The following is an 18,966-nucleotide window of genomic DNA, read 5'->3' as shown; positions in this document are numbered from 1 at the left end:
CGCGGGCGCCCGGCAGGTGGAGCCGTGGGAAGCGGCGGCGGCGGCGGCAGGGGTTGCTCTCGGCCTAGGCGCGCCGGAGGAAGAGCGCTGCTAGCGCGCTGCTGCGCGGCGCGGTGACCCTGGGCGCCCCGTCCGCGGCCGGAGCGGGTCGGTGGGTCCGCGAGTGGGTTGGTGTGAGCGTGGCTGTCTCGGGCGGGCGCTTTCCGGCGGGGCTGCGCGAGTCTGGCGGCGGCGGCGTGCTCCGGCGCGCAGTTCGTCCCTGCTCGCACGCCTCGTTCCCTGCTGGGGACTGGCTGTGTGGTTGGCACCGGGTGGTGCTGGAGAAGGATGAGGTTCTGAGGGCGGTCTGCCTCGCCGTTACCACACAACGGATACAAGTGTAATTGCTGAAATTGCTCAATAGTGACTAACTATTAAAAGATTATCCCAGTGCTGTGCAGCTAGCAAGGAGCAGACTGTACTAACTGGATAGTTAATGACATTTAAATGGGTAGGCTTTCTTAAAATAGTAAGCTGTGYTCTTTCAGGGAACTGAAAGGGTGTTAGAGTATTTAATAATTATATTGCAGTGATGGTAACACTTCTGCAAGGACTATGGTAATTAGTTGCCAGCTTGGCGAGTCGCACTGGAACATGCCATGCACCGTTTCAGAGCATCAGCTAACAGAAGGCTGAATGTTCATCCTTTTCCTTTAATGGGTAAATATAGCTAAATGCTTCAGAATGTGTGTGAAGCTAAATTGAAGAGGAGGCAATTTTTACCCTTTTGTCCAAATGGAAATCCTCTTCCACGTTTTACTGGCATCATTTGACTGAACTGATAATTGAACTTGAGTTTTATGTCACTTTATGCCTCTTACATAGATTAGAAATAGTTACAGTTTAATGTTGTGAGGACTRGATCAGAGAGAGTGTAATAATGTTCTTTGTGTCATTCTTTAAGCGGCGAACTTGTATGTATTTATAGCAATAACATACTGGATTAACATCATTCTTCAATGACAAAGTGATACGCAGATCAGCTTCTCTGTGGTTAAAGTTTATTTTGTAAACTCTCTTTTATGTCCTCCAAATCTACTGTATGTCTCACATTAACTTGAAAATGTTCTATGAGAAACTTGTGCAATAACTACATAAACTTGTTGCATTTCATTTTAAAAGTTTTCTCAGTGTTATGTGCAATAAAGTTGACATAAAAAGAGCAACAGAATGTAAACAAATGGTTATTTTTTCCACAGAGAAAATGTATGCCACACTCTTCACTAAAAACATGTATTGAAGGAAAATGCCAGAAATTGAATTAAATTGAATATCCTATTTAATTTACTAAATAGCCTATCTTAAGGACTACTGTAGGGGGCTAACAGTATTAAAATTTTAATRCACATATGGGTTCATTTATTTATTCTACAGTTAATTTTTAAGATTTGTATTCACAACAGCTTTATTCTCCTTTAAAGCTAAAAASAGATAACCTCTTAAAACACTAGTCTACATAGGTCTGAAAGGGTTTGGAGCATATGTTTCCCAGACTCCCATGGAAGTCAGTGAAAATACTGAGCTTCAGAAAAGTTAAACTCAAATTGGTAAAACTAGTCTATTTTGTTCTTGTAYCAGATACCGGAGTTCTCACATAGGGGTCATTTTGTGTAGTATCCCAGTCTCGCTCTATTCACTATTACTGATATGCTTGTCAAATACTTCATTATATGTTCTTGCATACCACAGTATTTGAATAACTCTTTTAAGCATTACTTCAATCTTCTGAATCGGGGTTTGATTCTCTGCTTTCCCAAATGAGGGTCTGTAGAAGTCAGAATAAAGGAGCTTTGTTTTTTTTTCTCAGTCCTTGTAAAAATGTTAGCTTGAATGAAAATGGAGTTTAACGTTAAGGTTGGATTTTCTCCAAAACAAAAAGTGTGACTTTCCACACAGCTGATAAATACATAGCTGAATGTGTTATCAAAGATTTACAAAACACTGATGTCTTGACATCTGGATTTGTGGAGTGCCTTTGATACACCATAGAGTGTGAGAAAATGCCGAAGATGGTTTTGGAGGAAAAAGAAACAGAAAGAATACTAAAAATGCTCTCTGTTAAATACTTAGTTCTATAAAACTGTTTTGGGGAGTTCAGTTTGGATATTTTTGTATACTGTACTTTAATAATATCAYGACAAGTTTTATAAGAAAATGAACTCTACTTGAAAAATCCTCCTAATGAAATGTGCAGATACGTTTCTTCTGTAATATCTGCATATTTTTCTTACTCCAGCATTTCCCGTCTCTTTATCGGTAAATCTGTGCAGGAAGATTCCCCAGCATTATTAAACATATTCGTCTGTATTGCTTGCAAATTACACCACTTGAAATCTTTCTTTCATCCCAACATTACAATAATAATATTAAACTTAATACCCTTACAGGTTAATAATACCTCTCTGCTCTTCTAACTCTTAAAGGTTTTTGATAATGCTTTACACCCAGTATATCCAGGAAAGTTGTATTTACTAGACTCACATCTCAATATGGGTAGAACCGAAAACTTTAAATCTTGGAAAATGCAGTTTTACTATTGGAGGGGAGGAGGAAAGAAGTTCTTAAATGCTGTATAATTAGCACATTGCTATTAGGAGAGAAAATGTCAACTTCTAGGCACCTGCTTCTGATTATGTCATAACAATAAAAGAATCTGTGGTTGACTTGAAGCTTCAGGATACATTACACATCATTCCAGGTTGAAATAATGTTTAAGAACCAGAGGTGAAAAATATTTAATGCATTCAAGTGAACAGGCTATGAAATTCAGTATCTAAAAACATACAAGAACATTTCTAGTGTAGCTAAAAACTATCACCAGTGATAATTATTACTTTATTGGAACAAGACTTCTGGAAACCAGTACCACTGATTTTTAAAAACTAAGTTGGCTTCATAGATTAAGAATTTTTTTTCTACTTTATAATAGTCTGTTACTGAATTAAAGACAGCAAGTTATGCTTCCTATAAGCTCAGCAGAGTCATGGTCTGCAAATTACCACAACTACAGCATTAAATTACACTTTCATTTGTGCATTAAAGATTATTTCCTACAATACCACTTGCAGCTCTGTTATGAATACATTCATACTTACGCAATCACTTTGTTTCAGCTAAGACAGTAAAGAAACTAACTTTAGATGCGGACCTGTTACTTTCCGACTACTAATTTAGTAGCAGTTTAGTAGTTTAATCATGACTAGCAGTAGCATTTTTGATAACTAATGATTTGTTAYACAGAGAAGACTGAACTTGGTTTTAGTTACACATACGCACTGATACGTGTTTCACTGTGTGAAAACCAACCCTGTTTGAGTCAAAAAGTCTTAGCAAGAGAAATAATCTACCTGCTTTAAAATCGCTTTATAAATTTAATTTATTATTTTACACCTTCTACCCCCCAAAATGTATTTACAAAGTAAGAAAGGCTTTGCAAAGATTCTTGTAGTGTTGAAAATGTTTCAACTGCAGTGGGTAAAAAGATCACCATGCAGCATTTGCAAATACTATTCTTCTAGAAACATGAACGAATCAAAGATTATCAGTTTTGTTAATTCAAATTGCATCTCTGATCTTAAACTGCTGCAACGTAGTGCCTAAAGACAGTTTGCCTGTGAGCTCTGCTGAAATCTAGAACTCTTGAGAATGTCTCTTCTAATAGCTGCTAAATGTTCCAGTGTTAATTAAGAGCTAATGTAAGTGGGATAGGATGTTATGACAGCGTAATGGTCTCCTGTTGAATATAAGCTTCATGGCTAAGCAGACACACTTTCAGAAAATAAACAAATTATTTATGCATTGTCTGTACAATAGGATCTGCTTCTGCAAAAGCCTTAAATAGTCGCCTGTAGAGAAATCTGCTCATCATGTTTCTTTTGTAGTATGGTAATGAAAGCAGTGTGACTTTGCCTTCGTTTGTTGATTACAGGGCTAGTTTCCAGAAACCTGTAAGGGGACACACATGGTTTGCTACTCCAGTGCTGGTCTGCGCTGATACACAAGACTTCGGCTAGCTGAAGCTTTTGCTCCTTCTTACGGGAAGGGAATGCAAAAAAAGGTAATTATATTCCAGAATATGCTGTCATTATGGTTTGACAGTGCAGAACAGCAGAGGGCGGACTCACAGCCTTCCCACTGTGTATGATCTTGACCCATATGGAGTTTTTGGAGAAGGAGTATTTTGAATATTAAAAGGGAAGAGGTGAAGTCAGTCTTCCACTCTGATAGATATCTAYGCATAGACAGTCATTCTGTTTGTTCAGGAATCATTCTGTCTTTAAAGTAGTGATAAAATTACATTGATGTGATCTTTGCTGAAGAAATACGTGACAAATCATTCTGGCTGAAATGTTCCTTCAGTGATTTCAACTTTAATTTTATTTTTAACCTGTTACCTCTTGGGACAGGGTAACATTGATATGCAGCCATAATGATGTTCAACAGAACATCAGCCATTTCCAAGGGCAAGGAGCAGGGCCCATCCAGGGGAAGTGAGCCAGGCAGCATGTTTATCCACTTGCCTGAGCAAGTGAGGTGAGGAAGAAAGAAGAAGGAAGCCTGTGTTAATCGACAGTGGGCAGTGCCCGCTAGGTCACAGCAGGAGTGAAGCTTGTCACAGTCTGGACTGAAATACCTCCAACTCAGCTCTGAGAGACAGTATCTTGGCAGCTAATATCCTTCATGGTAGACTGACCATTATTTGTATGATTTCTGAGAAAAGCATTTGAACTGTTAAAAAAACTTACCTGAAATTGCACTGATTTATGCAGTGATAACCATCCAACATTATGACTGATAAAACCCATTTAGGCCCTGTTCCTGCAGATACTACATACGTGTTTAATCTGATGATAAGTCCCGCTCATATTTCTAGGGCTACGACTTGATATAACAAGAGATATAAAGTGTAATCTATTTATGGAGGCAAAATCTGTTTAATACTTTTCTTTTTGGAAACCAACAACTTTGATTTCCCTTTTGGCAGATCTGTTACTGGCAATGAGTCATACCTCAGCAATACAGTTTAAGTTATATAGTTATATATGCTAACCCCAGGAAATCATTGGGATAGAATTAGTTCTTGGACAACAGGGATTACTAAAACTAATCTTATGTTATATTGACGTAAAARGCTACAGTTAAAGAACATACAAGTCTTGTAAAGGTAATTCTTTTTAACATTTCTAATGTTACTGCAATAAAGAGGATAAAATTCAGGGATGAGATCACACATTATAGGAAAGAGATGATAGTTAATATAAATTCATCCTTTATTTTGTTTTTCACAAATATCCTACTGATTCAAAGTAGCAAAGGATGGCTTATGAATTAGCTAGAGTAAGAAGGTACTGTCCATTCACTTGAAAGCTACTGTTAATTTAATTGGATTTTTAGCTGTCTTTCAGATTAAACTGCATGTGTATTCTTAGTCCGTTGCAGCAGGAAGTAAAATACATTAATTTGYAATGGCAAGACTAAACTAATTAGTTTTACTTCACTTTGCAAAAGATTTATTGTGGCTTATGTGTTTCTGGGAAAGGAGTGGTAGATTGTTGCAGGATGCTCCAGAATTATTTTCTCTCTCTCTCTCTCTTTTTTTAAATAAAGATTGCATAGTTAGGGTCTACTACAGGGATAGCTAGGATTGGCAGTAGAGTGACTAGAGTCACTAGAAAGTACTTATTGTAACTGGTGAGTATTCCCTCAGACAAGTTCTTAGACTTATGCAAAAATAGAGGAAGAAATCACACAAAGGAAGAGAATGAGAGGAGATTGCATGGGACTGATTGGCAACTAGCAACAGCTGTTGGAACAATCAAGGGGAATGACAAGTAGTCATTCTTCAGTAGGAATTGAAAGAGTAAGGATTGGTTTAAATATAAAGAAAAAGGAAGAGCGAGGAAAGGAAAAAGATACTAACGAAGAAATTTAAAATACTAGCTCATCAGAACTTGCTAGGATAAAGAGGTCAACTAACAAGGGAGAGGAGGAGGGAGAAATGATTTTTTTTTTTTTTTAAAGAAAGCTCTCTTTTGGAGAAAGAGATGGTATGTTAGAATATATATGAAGTTAGGTAARAAGTTTGTCTCCCGAAGAGCTTGTGATGTGCTATTACAGGACCTTGAGCAAGTGTCTGAATCTCAAATAGTTCGTTGATTCTGCAGGTTCTAAGCCAGGTGGGGAGAACTACTCTTTATATGCACAGAGTTTACTTCATGCTGTGTAGAGTTGCCTTCCTGGAGGATTGGAAGAACTTCTAGTAATTTCTAAAAACTTCTCTGCCCTTGTTTCCTTTTTACAGACTATTATCCTACTGTCTCTTCSTCTGTCTTTGTTTTCTTTACTTCTGTGATTCAAGAGCATGAGGATCTGAAGATAAAATTGACCTAAACTGAAAACTCCCTGAACCAGTAGAATTGACTAGGGCTGTGATCACACTCAATTTCACRCTGCTGCTAGTGTCATGTAGAGTGATATTGTGAATGAGTCTGTCAATTTTTGGTTCAGCTGCTAGTTGTCATAATGGTAAAGAATCACAGGGAGAGTCGCTATCTTCAGTCAATGAATGAGAAACTTTATTAGAGAAAGGAAAATGGTATTTTTTCTGAAGCTTTTTTTCCTTGTTATAAAGCTTTCACATAAAATCTTTTCATTTCCTGACTGAATATCTGCAGGTGATTTTCAAAACAGCACATGGCATTTGAAGTCTTGGTTCCATAGGTATTCTTCTTGATGGAAAAGTTAACTTAAGTTGTCCCAACTCTTATTCTCCGGCTATTTGTTTCTATTCCCTAACTACCTTCTCAGCTGAGTTATTTGGAAGACTATAAAGACAACCAAACTAGACTGAGTAATTCTGTGGCAAAAAATAAGAAGGATTTGAAACCATCTGAATCAGCTCAAAGCCCTAAAATATATATWTATTTGTGCAAGTGAGGGTGCAGTGTAAGGGTGAGATAAAGTAATTCAGGWGGAAAGAAGAGGTGGGATCTGTTTTAGCCAGCCTTGCCACCAGAAAAAAAAAATTGTAGAATTTCTGTCTCACACTTGCCGTCATCTGTAGGCTGTGATGAGAAGGTTTTGTGATTTTGTTATTGTCCTTAATCTTCTGTGCTGTAACAACTAAAGACCTACTTTCTGAACAAGCCTCCCTTGTGCATGGTCTGTATATTTAATGACTACAGCTTCTACTTTGTCCTTGTACTGGATGTAATATTTTAGATTCTTATCAACGTATATCCACTTGCATATGCAGCATGTAACAAAATGTATAAGWATGTATATTTATAGTTAGAATTTTGGAAAATTCTTATCCACCTTTTAATCACTTTCACTCATATATCCACCCTTCTACCGTGYGTTCCTTAGGGGAATTTCACAGCCTTCAGATCACATATGAAAGTTTCATATGTTATTTATCTATCAGTTGACTCCTACATATAGCTTAGGTAGTGTGCAACTGTCTACTRTCAATAATTCTTTGTTAAGAAAGCTTTTCTATTGCTGTTTTTATTTATTCAGAGCTACACTCGCATTCACTTTTTTCAAGCAAGTGGTTATTCTTGCTCTCCTGTTCTGCCCTCATATATTTCTCAGGTGCAACTGTATTTCTGCTATTATTGTAGTTAGCTGCATTTACAGCTTGCAACTGAATTCACTGTGGTCAGCCCTGGCTGTTGTATCCTGAGCTTTGTGAGTACCTGTCCTTTTCTCTGACTGTCTGACTGTGCCTCATTACCTTCTACAGCCCCACAAAAATGTTCCTAAATTGATATTCTGGGAGGGAAATTTGAGTCTCAAACCATCCTTGTGAATAAGCCGTAAGCCTAGGAAAAGATTTATTGTGAAATCAGCCTACCTTCTATCCTGCTTAGAAAGAGGAAAGCATGAGAAAAAGATGTAGTAGTTATACAGCTTTTCAAAGATTAAAATACAATGTATTGCCTATAAGTAAGCTTCTTAATTAGCACACAAACTGTGATCTGCTCAAGAGTTGTGCTCAGCTTTTCTGCTTGCCCAGAATAACTCAAGATCTGGATTGCATTTTTTTTGCAAGTAAGTTTGATACCAGTAAAAGAGGTGTTAGCTTCATGAAAAGCTTTCAAACATATCCAGGGAAAAGATGCACATAGGGTGCATAGGCATCAAGGGTTTTTTTTTTTTTTTATATATATATATATTTCTTCATCACTGTCTTGGTATCACTTAAATGCTGCTTTTGGGAGATCACTTCTAAATTTGATGTCAGTTTACATTTCAGTGAACACCTTGTTTCTATTTCCACTGTGAGTGAAGCTGTTCTTACTTTTTAGATGACAGCACTTTCAAAATGCCTATCCATGTTTGTAAAATACCTACAGTAAATATATACAGTAAATGTAAGCTGTAGAAAATAAAACTGCATATTGAACTGCCTGTAATTTCAACCCTACTAGAAGAAAAACATTCCTAAAGTTATCCTACATTTCCCAAACATTTTTTCACTACTCCAAAGTGATGAATGAGTGGATGTCTTCACATTTTTAAGCCTTCTAAGCCTGGACTCTGAGCGACCCACAAATCTGTAGTAGGTAATTTCTTGTTTAAGTGTCCTCAATAACCACAGCAGAAATATTGTTTCAGCAGGGGAAAAATACAAGTCATGTAACAAGATAGTAAGCTATTTCAAAAACTATTCATTCAAACCAATATCATGAGCTTCATTTAAAACAATAACAACAACAAAAACCTTCAGTGGAGACAGTAAGAGACTAATAGCTTGTGCCATCTACAGAGAGCAGTGCTCCACCTGGATGGCTGCATTCTGCGTTAACTCTGTCTTCTAAATGCTCAAAGACATTACCTCATAAAAGTATGTAAATAATATACTGTATTATACCTGTACTTTCTTAAAATAAATTTTGCAGGAAGATAGAAGGAAAACGTGTTCTACTTTAAGTAGAAATTATGTATGCATTGCTTTCTGTTATTTAGCTACTGCAGATTGCATTCTGTTCCTCAAAACTTTGCTTCTGACAAATACTGCCAAATATACTGCATATTGTAAATAATACACTAATAGATCCTTTCTATGTTTTAATACTTTATTCTTGTCCCTGTAGTGAAAACTGCTAAACACAGGTAGCTTTTTCAGAAGAATTTAAGACATTGATAACTTAAGGGTTTACATGATTTTAAAGGCTGCCAACATGTATGGCACAGCCCTTAGTACATTGACTATGTTGTCTGCTGGTCTAGAATTATGTTGAAAACTTTTTTTTTGTCATACTTTTGACATACTCATCACATGTTGCTCTCTTCAGTATCTTTATCTCTAGACTTTTCTTCGTGATGCTACCTCCAATTAAGAGAAATACTACATTTTCTCCAGACAGATGTTCCTTCTTTTCTAATAGTATCTCTTCTTTTTTTTTTTTTTTNAAAAGCCTCTGCCTATCTGTTGCTCTCTTTTAATTAGAGTATTGGTCTTGAAATTCACTGTGAAACTGCTAAATGCTAATCTATGTAGGACTGGAAGCTAAAATTTTAGTTTTCTGCTGGACCATTGTTTCTCGTTGGTTATTTTAATCTTGTTAACTTTTATTTTTCCACTGTCATTTCTGAATGTATGAAAATTCATTACTTACAAAAATGTAAATAACAAAAAACTAAGTGTAAGGTGACTAAAGATCAAATGTTTTGTGGTTATACACTTTCCAGTGTAACATGCTTTGGCCAGCTATTCTTACATATTATACAAATTGTCTAAATAAACTGGCATGAAACTGAAGAAAATACATAGCATAGACTTATCAGAGGATTAATAAGCATGATTTCATTGTTCTAAAGATGCCATCCAGCAAATTTATAATAGTGATTTTTGCCTCGTGTCAGCTAGTTGTTTTCCTTTTGTTTTTCTTTCTGCTTAGGCAAASAGAATAGGGTAGCTGATTTTATTTAGCTTAATTTCTAGTAGGTTTTTGTTCTTCTAGTTCTCAGAGTAGAATGAAGTAAACAATGCAAAAAACCCCAAATTAAAATAAAAGCAAAAACTCTTCCATATTCCTATCTCTATTAAAAATAATGTCTATATTTAGAAAGTCTTTATCCCTATTTTGCCCAAGAAATATATAGAAATCACTTAGAAAAGTTTAATGTAAATTTCACAATATTTGTAAGCTTTAAATTTCAATGCCTAATTGAAATAATTGTTTTTAAGAATCAGCAACATTGCACTACATCAACAGTTTGTTTTGCACAAAAAGTATTCTATGTTTTTAAAACAAAACCCAGCTTCTTCTGCTTTCATTTTATGGTTTACAAATTTGGTATTCTTTAGTTCTACTTGCTTATTTTTCTATCACCTGTCAGTAAATATCACCTCTCTTAAAAAAAAAAAAAAAAAATCAAAAAAAGTAGGACCCAATCTGGCTAATATTCATGTATATGCATATTCAAGCYAGAATTTTAAAATATGCAAATCAGAACATGCATAGAATAACTTTCAATATTGTAGCTATAGCATCAGTTTAAAAGTAAATCACTTTGAGAAGTCTGAAAAATCAGGTATTTGTTTAAAAAAGTTCTTCTACAGACTTCAGTTCATTCTCTCCTCTTTTGATAATGYATTTGGTTTTGCTGTTAAACTATTGCTTAATAAATCTGGTGAGAAAATTCTTATGGCATATTTGAGTAAATTTAATTCAAGAGCCTCCAGWTTCATTACTGGTTCTGAGCATAATCTTGTCCACACAGACATTATAACCTGTTCTATTTGTGCCAACAAATGTTATGACTTGTGCAAATACTAGCTGAAAATCTGTCTCCGTTTTCAGACTCGCTATATAAAGAACAATTTGGAAAATAATAATACTCCAGTTTTCCATTGAAAAGTGGCTTTAAGGCATGCAATACTGAGTAGATCACAACCCACTGTATATTGAAGAATTATGTAATATTTTGTATTTTTATAGAGAATGATAACAAAATTGTAAGAATAGCTGGTAAAGTGTGAACAATGCTAAACTTAACCGAATTTCCTCTTTTGTTAGCATACACATTCCCATATGCAAGAGAATTCATTACTCCTRTAAAATGGACTGCAGTATCTTAGGCTTATGTTTTTGTGAAACGTATCTGTAGTCTCCTATTGCTTKGTCTAATTTGGATTTGAATTCAAGACCTTTGTATAGTTTCAGGGTGAGAAATACCTTGAAACCTGTTTTGAAATTCAGGTTTCTCATTGTCTTACTGTCCCATTTATCCTTCATAATATCATATAATAAAGTTGGTAAAAATTCCAAGTAAATAATTCATATTGGTCTTTACATTGGTGGAGAAGACTATCTCTTCTTTTTGTAATTTAATTTGAGAGAATTTTATTTCTGATTTATTTTTACAGTTAACTTGGCAGAAATTAGTGTATTAACTTATTGTTTCGGTGAATTTTGAGTCTTCACTAATGTTAAATCTTTATGCTTTAAAGTACGTGTGTAGTCAGTAAGAAAAGTAATACTGTCAGTAAATTTCAGATTCAACTAATCATCTTTCCAGTACACTTTTCTGGAAATTACCTTTTTGACAGAATTTGAAAAGCTATGGAATGAGTTCTGTCATTCCCTGTTTTTCTTCCCATTGTTTTAGTTGATATACAAGAGGCTGGTGGAAGTCTCATTCTCTTTTACTATATGTTAAAAGAGCTAAGTGTAACCTTTGTCACTGGCTCGGGAGAGCTCTTATACAAAGTCAYTTTCTACTAAGTTGAAAGCTTCTCACAGTCAATAATCACTTTATATAATAGTCATATATCTTATCTGGTAGTTCAATTATCACATAAAGGTACTTTATTGYGAGGAATTTTCTTAGGTAGGCCAGTTGTTTGGTTGAAATCCAGCAATGTAATGAATCAATTTCTCTATATCTACATTAAAAAAAGTACAAACTGTAATCAAGTGGTGATTGGCTCCATAGTCCTTTCAGTCTGACACTGATACTTKTTCTATGGAGTAAGAGTGTTACTGTATTGGTTTGAGTAATTAATTTAATCTCYTTTGCAATCTGAATGGCTCTGCCTCTTATGAGGTGCCTTTTTCCTGTTATAATGTCACTCACTGTTAATATTGTTTTACAAGACCTTTTTTCTTATTTTCCTTATCTGACACTGTGCTGAAGCCATAGTACACACATGAACTGAGGATGTCTGTTCCTGACTTATATATTTTGTCACTGGCTGCCTGTGCTGTAGATGGTCTGGATTTTTTCTAGATTTGCTGAGTGCCTTCAGACATATGTTTTAATTCTGTGAAATTTGGCCGAATAATCCAGTTTGTTCAATTTGAGCACTTCAGCTTCCACTGTACTTCATGGAGAAAGCCATTTGTCTTTTGAAGTATGGTCAAAAGGACAACATGCTCATGGAGAAGATGTACTGAGTTAGTTAAGAGAAAATGCTAGTTACAGTGGTTTATCTGGGATCTCACATCTCTTTGGGGGCTTGAAAGGATGAATTAAATGTAGAGAGATGTCTGATATACAGTTTTAGGAGCCAGAAATCTAGCATGTTTTTCTAGGGGTAAACACCTGAATGACAGGAGCTTATTCTCTTTAGAAGGATGGCAATAGCGATCATAGAAAAGCCTAGTGCTTTGAGTAGTCACCCAGACAGTAGAGATACCAATCTTCTGGTGTGCCATCTTTTGAAGGGAATTCAGCTCCCGTATCCTATAGAAAGAACAGGTTATGTAGTTTTACTTTTGTGAGTTAAGTGAAAAAAATGGAAAGATCATTACTCTGAGACTTAGGGAATATCAGAAGATTTCTTAGGTGTGCTACTGAGTTTTTTTCACATTTTTCCCCAGACGGTTATTGGGTAAACAGAACCAATCTTATCAGTAGGAACCACAATCCAGGTCTCAAATCAATAAACTAAAGCTGTAGATCGTTAAGCTCATAGGTGCACAGGTATTGCAGTCAAGAGTGGCTATAAAAGATCTGGCATTTAGTCATGGTGAGTAGTACATGAAGAATGAACAGCTTTAGAAATAAGTTTATCAAAGTATATAAGCTACTTCTCTATTATCACACCATTCTTATAGKCTTTATAAAAATAGAATGTCTTTAATATATATTGGAGAGTGTCACAGTTACATTTTTGACTAGCAGATAACTTTGATCTACATGGTTGTTTGAACTCTGAAATTCCACACTAACTTAGTGATCCAATTCAAACAGCCATATTTTACCACAACAAACATCAGGTGAAAGACTTGTGTAATGTTTCATTGTTGAACAGTAAAGTCTGACAACTTTTAACAAAAACTAAGAAAATTAAAATTCTGGTTTGGACCATGTAGCATGGGAGAACCATCAAAGGCCTGTAAGTTACCAACATGATTATCAATTTTTTTAAAAAAAAAAAAAAAGGTGGAAAGAGCATATATCTGAAGTCCCTGAAGCTAGTGTCCCTACTAAAATGGTGTTTAATGAATACCTTTTGCATTTTAGAAAGGTGGGAATAACAGGCTTTCAGTCATTCCTTCCATACTCATGGTAAATACACTACAGTGGAAGCAAGAATGTCGTACCCAATTTAATATGGTGAATTGCTGAGTTATCAGTAATGTATTCTTTATATAGTTACAATTTTTGTAAGCTCCTTGGGGCATGAAGAACAGCTTTCTGCATCTGAGTGTAATGATTCTCTCATACCAATATAGTTGTTTACAATAGTATTCCAGTGACAGAGTAAATTAAATGGCCATCTGTCTTATTCTGTACATTTTTCCTTATTTTATGTRCTTCACATATTCATAGAATTTCCAGATTTGTTGTTTACTCAAACTGCTTAACCTGAAACTACAGAAGTTTAGTTCACTAAAAKCTTATTTATATTTCTTATTTAAAAAGAGGGGTTGCACGGCAAAAGATTGGGATGCTAATTCCTTGTGCTGTATTTTTTTGTGGTCTAAAAATCTAGATATTTGTATTTTCTTAAGTGTCCCATATAAAAATGATTTTGTCTAATTACCAAAACAAGAAAGAAGTTCAGCTCATAAACCATAACAAAAATGCTAAGTACTGTTTATTTGTCGTTATAAGAATAACAGGCTGAACTGTGCTTTAAAGATGAATGAGCATACTCTTGATAAAATTCATCTGTCTCACTACAGCAGTATTCAYGTGAAGTAAAATGATGACTTGCATTTGTGTAGGAAGTAGATATTAAAGCAGGCTTTTGAGGCATTATTATGCTCTAATCAGAATTAAAGTATTCATATAGAAAGCAGGAAAACAATTTTAAAGAATCAAATTTGGCATTTCTGCCTCTCTTGTTGGCTAGTTGTGAGATATAATAAATGGAGAATGTAAGTGAAATTCTGTTACACTGAAATGAAAAACATCATTGAGCCTCATAAAGGAGTTAGTGTCTGACAAATATCAGTCGCCTTGCAGAAGTACCCTGAAGTCATTTATTTTAGATGTTTAAGTTAGTAGCCATATCCACAATGATTTTGTTATATGTCTATAATTTTACTGTTTGAATACAAGCCACTTAAGTTTGGACTCACAGATAACTTGTTTCATCCCACAACATGTGGAATTTTAGAAAGGTATTCAGTACAAAGGCTTACAGCTGAGGAAATTAATGTGTAGATATTATAGATGGGGTGCAGAAGAAGGAATGACTGGGTTTTATTTCATTTTCATTGTGAGCTGTTTTAATTCTAGGACAGTATCTCAGCATTGCCTCCTTACTATGTTGGAATGAAGTTTGTGCTAGTGTGGGTTCTGCCATGCACTGTGCATGCAGGGTCCTCCAGCAGAGAGGTAACTATTGGAGGACTTTCCATCTACACTGCAAATGAAGCTCTCTAGATGGCACCCAGGGACATGCCTTCAGCTGGGTTTCCAGCAGGCAAATGTGTATCAGTGTGTACACTGTGTGTTTCAGTGGTGAGCTTGAGTGTATACTGCAAGACTTCAAGTTTAGACTTGAGACAAATTTGTATCAAAAAGGTGCACAACTTTGCTAATGCAGGTGTATTCAAGGAGCACCCTGTGCTCAGGGAGGAGGCAATGTTAAAAGATGAAATGCTTACAACCTATGTGTTCCTGTGTTTCAAGCCTGTGGTAAGAGCCTTATGTGTTCTTCCATCTTGCTGCCTAAGGAGAATGGGGAAGCTGTCCCTGTAATACAGATGGGGAGAACACTGAACAGTAACTGAGTTGAGTATTCTTTTATCTACTTTTCAGTAATTCATAGTGATTATTGCTTTATCTATACAGTGCCTTCTTTGACACTGATGACCCAGCTGACTGACTGCTTGCCTGATGACTCAAGGACTCACAGCTAGATTCCCTATTTTTTTCCCTAGAAGATTTCATACAATTGCATGTTGGTGCTTTTTTAAATCTTAATTCTTTGATCAATTAACAGTCTCATCTCAACAATTCCACCTTTGTATTTTTGCTTTGTATTTCTACAGACATTCTCAGAACTTTCTCACAAATGAGAGAGATTTCTGCAGAAGCTTGAGTCATGGTTATGCAGCTGGGCCATATCCAGGCTAGGTCTTGTATCCCTGGAATACAGACATTTGAACCCTTGGGTTCTGGTGGGGAGGTTATAGATGAATTGCAGAGACCTAGGAGTAGGGAGGCAGAGAGAGAGAGAGGAAGAGACAGTTATAGGAAATACCAGAGATAAACTGCAAGGAAGTCACTATTTCAGTTAGAACTAAAAGAGATAATGAAATTATGTTCTGAAGTTTTAAGCCAATATATAAACATCCCAGTGATGGTATCAAAAAATTATGCCGATTTTCACAACAGTTTTCAGGTATGGCCCTTCAACTCTGCCTAGAGTGTCTAGGCTAACCTGAACTGAACTCTGTATGAATATGAAGGTTGTTCTACCAAAATGTATCATCAGAACTGACTTACTCTTTGGCACTCAAACAAAATTTAAAATGTACTTAAAAATAGTATGGGTGCCTGTTGCACAATTTGGGAAGTAAATGTGGGCTACTTTTTGAGGTTCAAGTGGTGTGCAGCTACATGTGAATATCAGAAAAGTCAGAATAGACCTGATGAGCTGTTTGTGATGTCTTCAAAAAGAAACAATGTTTTTCTTCACAAGCAATTCAACAATCATGCGCTGGAGAAACAAGCAAAAAAAGACTTCTCAGTTCTCTCTGATTGGGATTGCAGTGATGTGAACACAACAGTATTTATTAAAGATTCTTTCTCTTCCTAACTAAAGAGGGAAAGAAAATGGTAGTCATATCTAATTTTACTATTCAAATTCTAGGGAGTAATATACAGATTCTTCTTAACTGACAAACAAGCAAACATTTTCACTTAATGCCTTAGCATGAGACATGACTGTGTGTTTTTTTTTTTTTTTTTTTTTTTCCTGAATAAAAGATGATCACATTTGTCTTCTGGGGGTCTCTGATATCAGTAATTCCAATTTACTTTTACTAGGTCTTTATTTCTTTTGATAGTTCTTCTGATTTGGGGCACTTGCTCTTCTTTATTTTCAGACTCTGAAGAACTGATAAAAACATGAGTTTTTCCACTGGTTCTTGAATGAGTTAACTTAGTCAGGATTTAATAGTTGGCTTTTGTAGTTTGGTGTGATTGTGTTGGGATGTGTGTAAATGAAGGTATAGTCCTTTCATTTCTTTGCACTAAAACATTTATTTAGTGAATGACTGAAGTCATTCATTCTTTTTCTGTCTGTTTCTTATGTAAACATTTGAGGTCATCTTGTATGAGAGGCTTAAATATTTGCAGCAACATTGATCTTACTGCCTAGTACAATAGTTTTGTGTGCTCTAGTGTAAAAAAAAAAAAAAAAAAAAAACACTACAGTCTATAACAGCACATGGACTATAAAGTTATTGTGATACACTGATTGCTGTGTGTATACATGCTTTTATATGTAAGCATGCATATATGTAAGTATACACATATGCTTACATATTTATATGTTCTTAAAGTAAAGCTGCAGTATAGTTTTATATAATTTATGATTATTCCTAAGATAAGTCAACAGTTTCTGCAACAGGTCAAAACTTGTAAAATCATGCCATAGGCTTTCACCAGCTTGTTCATAAATTATGCTGCTGAGACCCTTTAGTCAGTAGCAAGTTATCATATTTCATGAGTATATAATCAATGGCCACTGAGTGGTTCTTGCATAAAGTCAACTCAAGTGATTCCTGTGATAAACTATTGCTGTGTATGCCTCCAACAAAACTCAGTTTTCTTGTACTGCCTCCTACGAGTTAGTATCATAAATCTGTAAAGCTGGGCAGAGTAATCTAGTATTTTCTGTCTGACACTGTGCAGCTTTGCTGGCTAAGTTCAGGAGAAGAATACTATATTTTCTTTTGCCAGAAACATTCTGAGGGTGCATAGTTAATCCACTGTAGTAAGAAATTGAAATAACTGTTTCCTGAGAGGCTGAAATCAGTATGGACTGCATTAATGTCCCTCAATTTCTGCTTTTYTGCATCTTCAGGAACCCAGATGTCAGATTCTGACAGAGCTGTGTATTATGATCACKAGGCTGCATGTCCAGTCCTAATAGACTTAGCAATTAAAAATTTGAGGTGAATGCTCACCTGTGGTCAGRTCTAGATTAATAGTAGTATCTCAGAGAGCTAGTTATTGATAGGTAATTGGAAGTCTTTTGTTTAGTTGTTGATATTGTAACTTGTAGGTTTATAGGAAATGGTGCCTATTTTATGTATAATAGAAAGATTTAAAAATTATTAATGAAAAATAAAGTTAAACCTTGAAATCCCAGAGGACTGCTTAAAAATATCCTTTTGAAGATGCAGATGATTTCGTATTTCTGAAGAAGGAAATGTCGTATGAAAAGGGAAAGGAATTTGACCCAATTATMTATGGACATGCACAGATTTCTTTAAAGCTGAAAAAAAGAATTGGAAATCTTGTTTAAACCATACTGCTTGGAATACAAAGCAAGAATAGCAATTTGGCAAACATACACGTGACTTAACCATTTGAGAATTCCTTCTGAAATCAATAAAATCTGCTTGGTTATCTGTTCTTTGTGCTTTGTGCTTTTTTTTTTTTTTTTTGTTATTTTAAAACAAATAGGCAGGAGAAATATATACATAAATTGAGGAGCAAGATCGACTGGCAGGTAGTTTTAACTGCCAAGATCTGAAGGCTACTTAAGAGTTGAACGAGACACATTCTCTACAAAATAACAGATGGTTATTATCTATTGACAACATCTGAGGGCTTGAAATGAAAAAACTGACACTTTTTCATAATTCTTYATTTAAGTATATGAGTAACTTAAAAAAAAAAAACAGGTTTGCAATACTGAAGAGAGTACTCAATGAATAAATCAATGAATATAATCATTCTTGAGAATTGCTTATTTGATGTTTCCTGAAAAGTGTGTTTGGAATTACTGCTTGATAAATTAAATCTAGTTAGGACACAGCTCCTGTAGTTTCTCCTATTGAATTTAGTGGCAGCCTTTAAAGTCATAGATAAAAGTGGGATATCAAYAATTTAAATAGACGCTTGTACAAAAACTATGTTTGACTATTAGCTAATGTCTACCCAAGGAAGTTTTYTGAGACTCTTAACGCACTCAAGTTAAACTGCTGAGAGGTGTGCATTGACAAAAACAGTTTAAATTCTGGCATATGATGATAATGCCTATGCTTCACTAACTCAGATATTGACAAGGATATAACTCTATTGACCTGGTATGTCAGTTCAGTCTTTAGTAGCAGTTAATACCTTTTACATTATTTCTGCTCCTAATGTCAGGTGCCAGTATCTCAGTAAAGCAAAGTAAGTGTATGGGCCTAATTCTACCCCCACGGGARGTCAACAGGAGAAGTTTGAGTCACATGCTAACTATTTTTCTCGTATGTCCAGTGTGCTCTCACCAAG

General features: G+C 35.5%; 1 long non-coding RNA gene across 1 annotated transcript in view; it reads left to right on the top strand.

Moving 5' to 3' along the window:
* LOC146592258 (uncharacterized) overlaps window positions 1-18,966 on the top strand; it is a 73,048-nt gene that overhangs the window by 717 nt on the left and 53,365 nt on the right. The gene's annotated exons all lie outside the window — the stretch shown is intronic.

Source organism: Rhea americana, unplaced genomic scaffold (genome assembly GCF_003343005.1).
Source record: "Rhea americana isolate MKP2758 unplaced genomic scaffold, rheAme1 scaffold_34, whole genome shotgun sequence".
In the NCBI taxonomy this organism is placed as follows: Eukaryota; Metazoa; Chordata; class Aves; order Rheiformes; family Rheidae; genus Rhea; species Rhea americana.
Note: the sequence above shows the minus strand (reverse complement) of the source record. Positions and strands in the feature narration are given on the sequence as shown.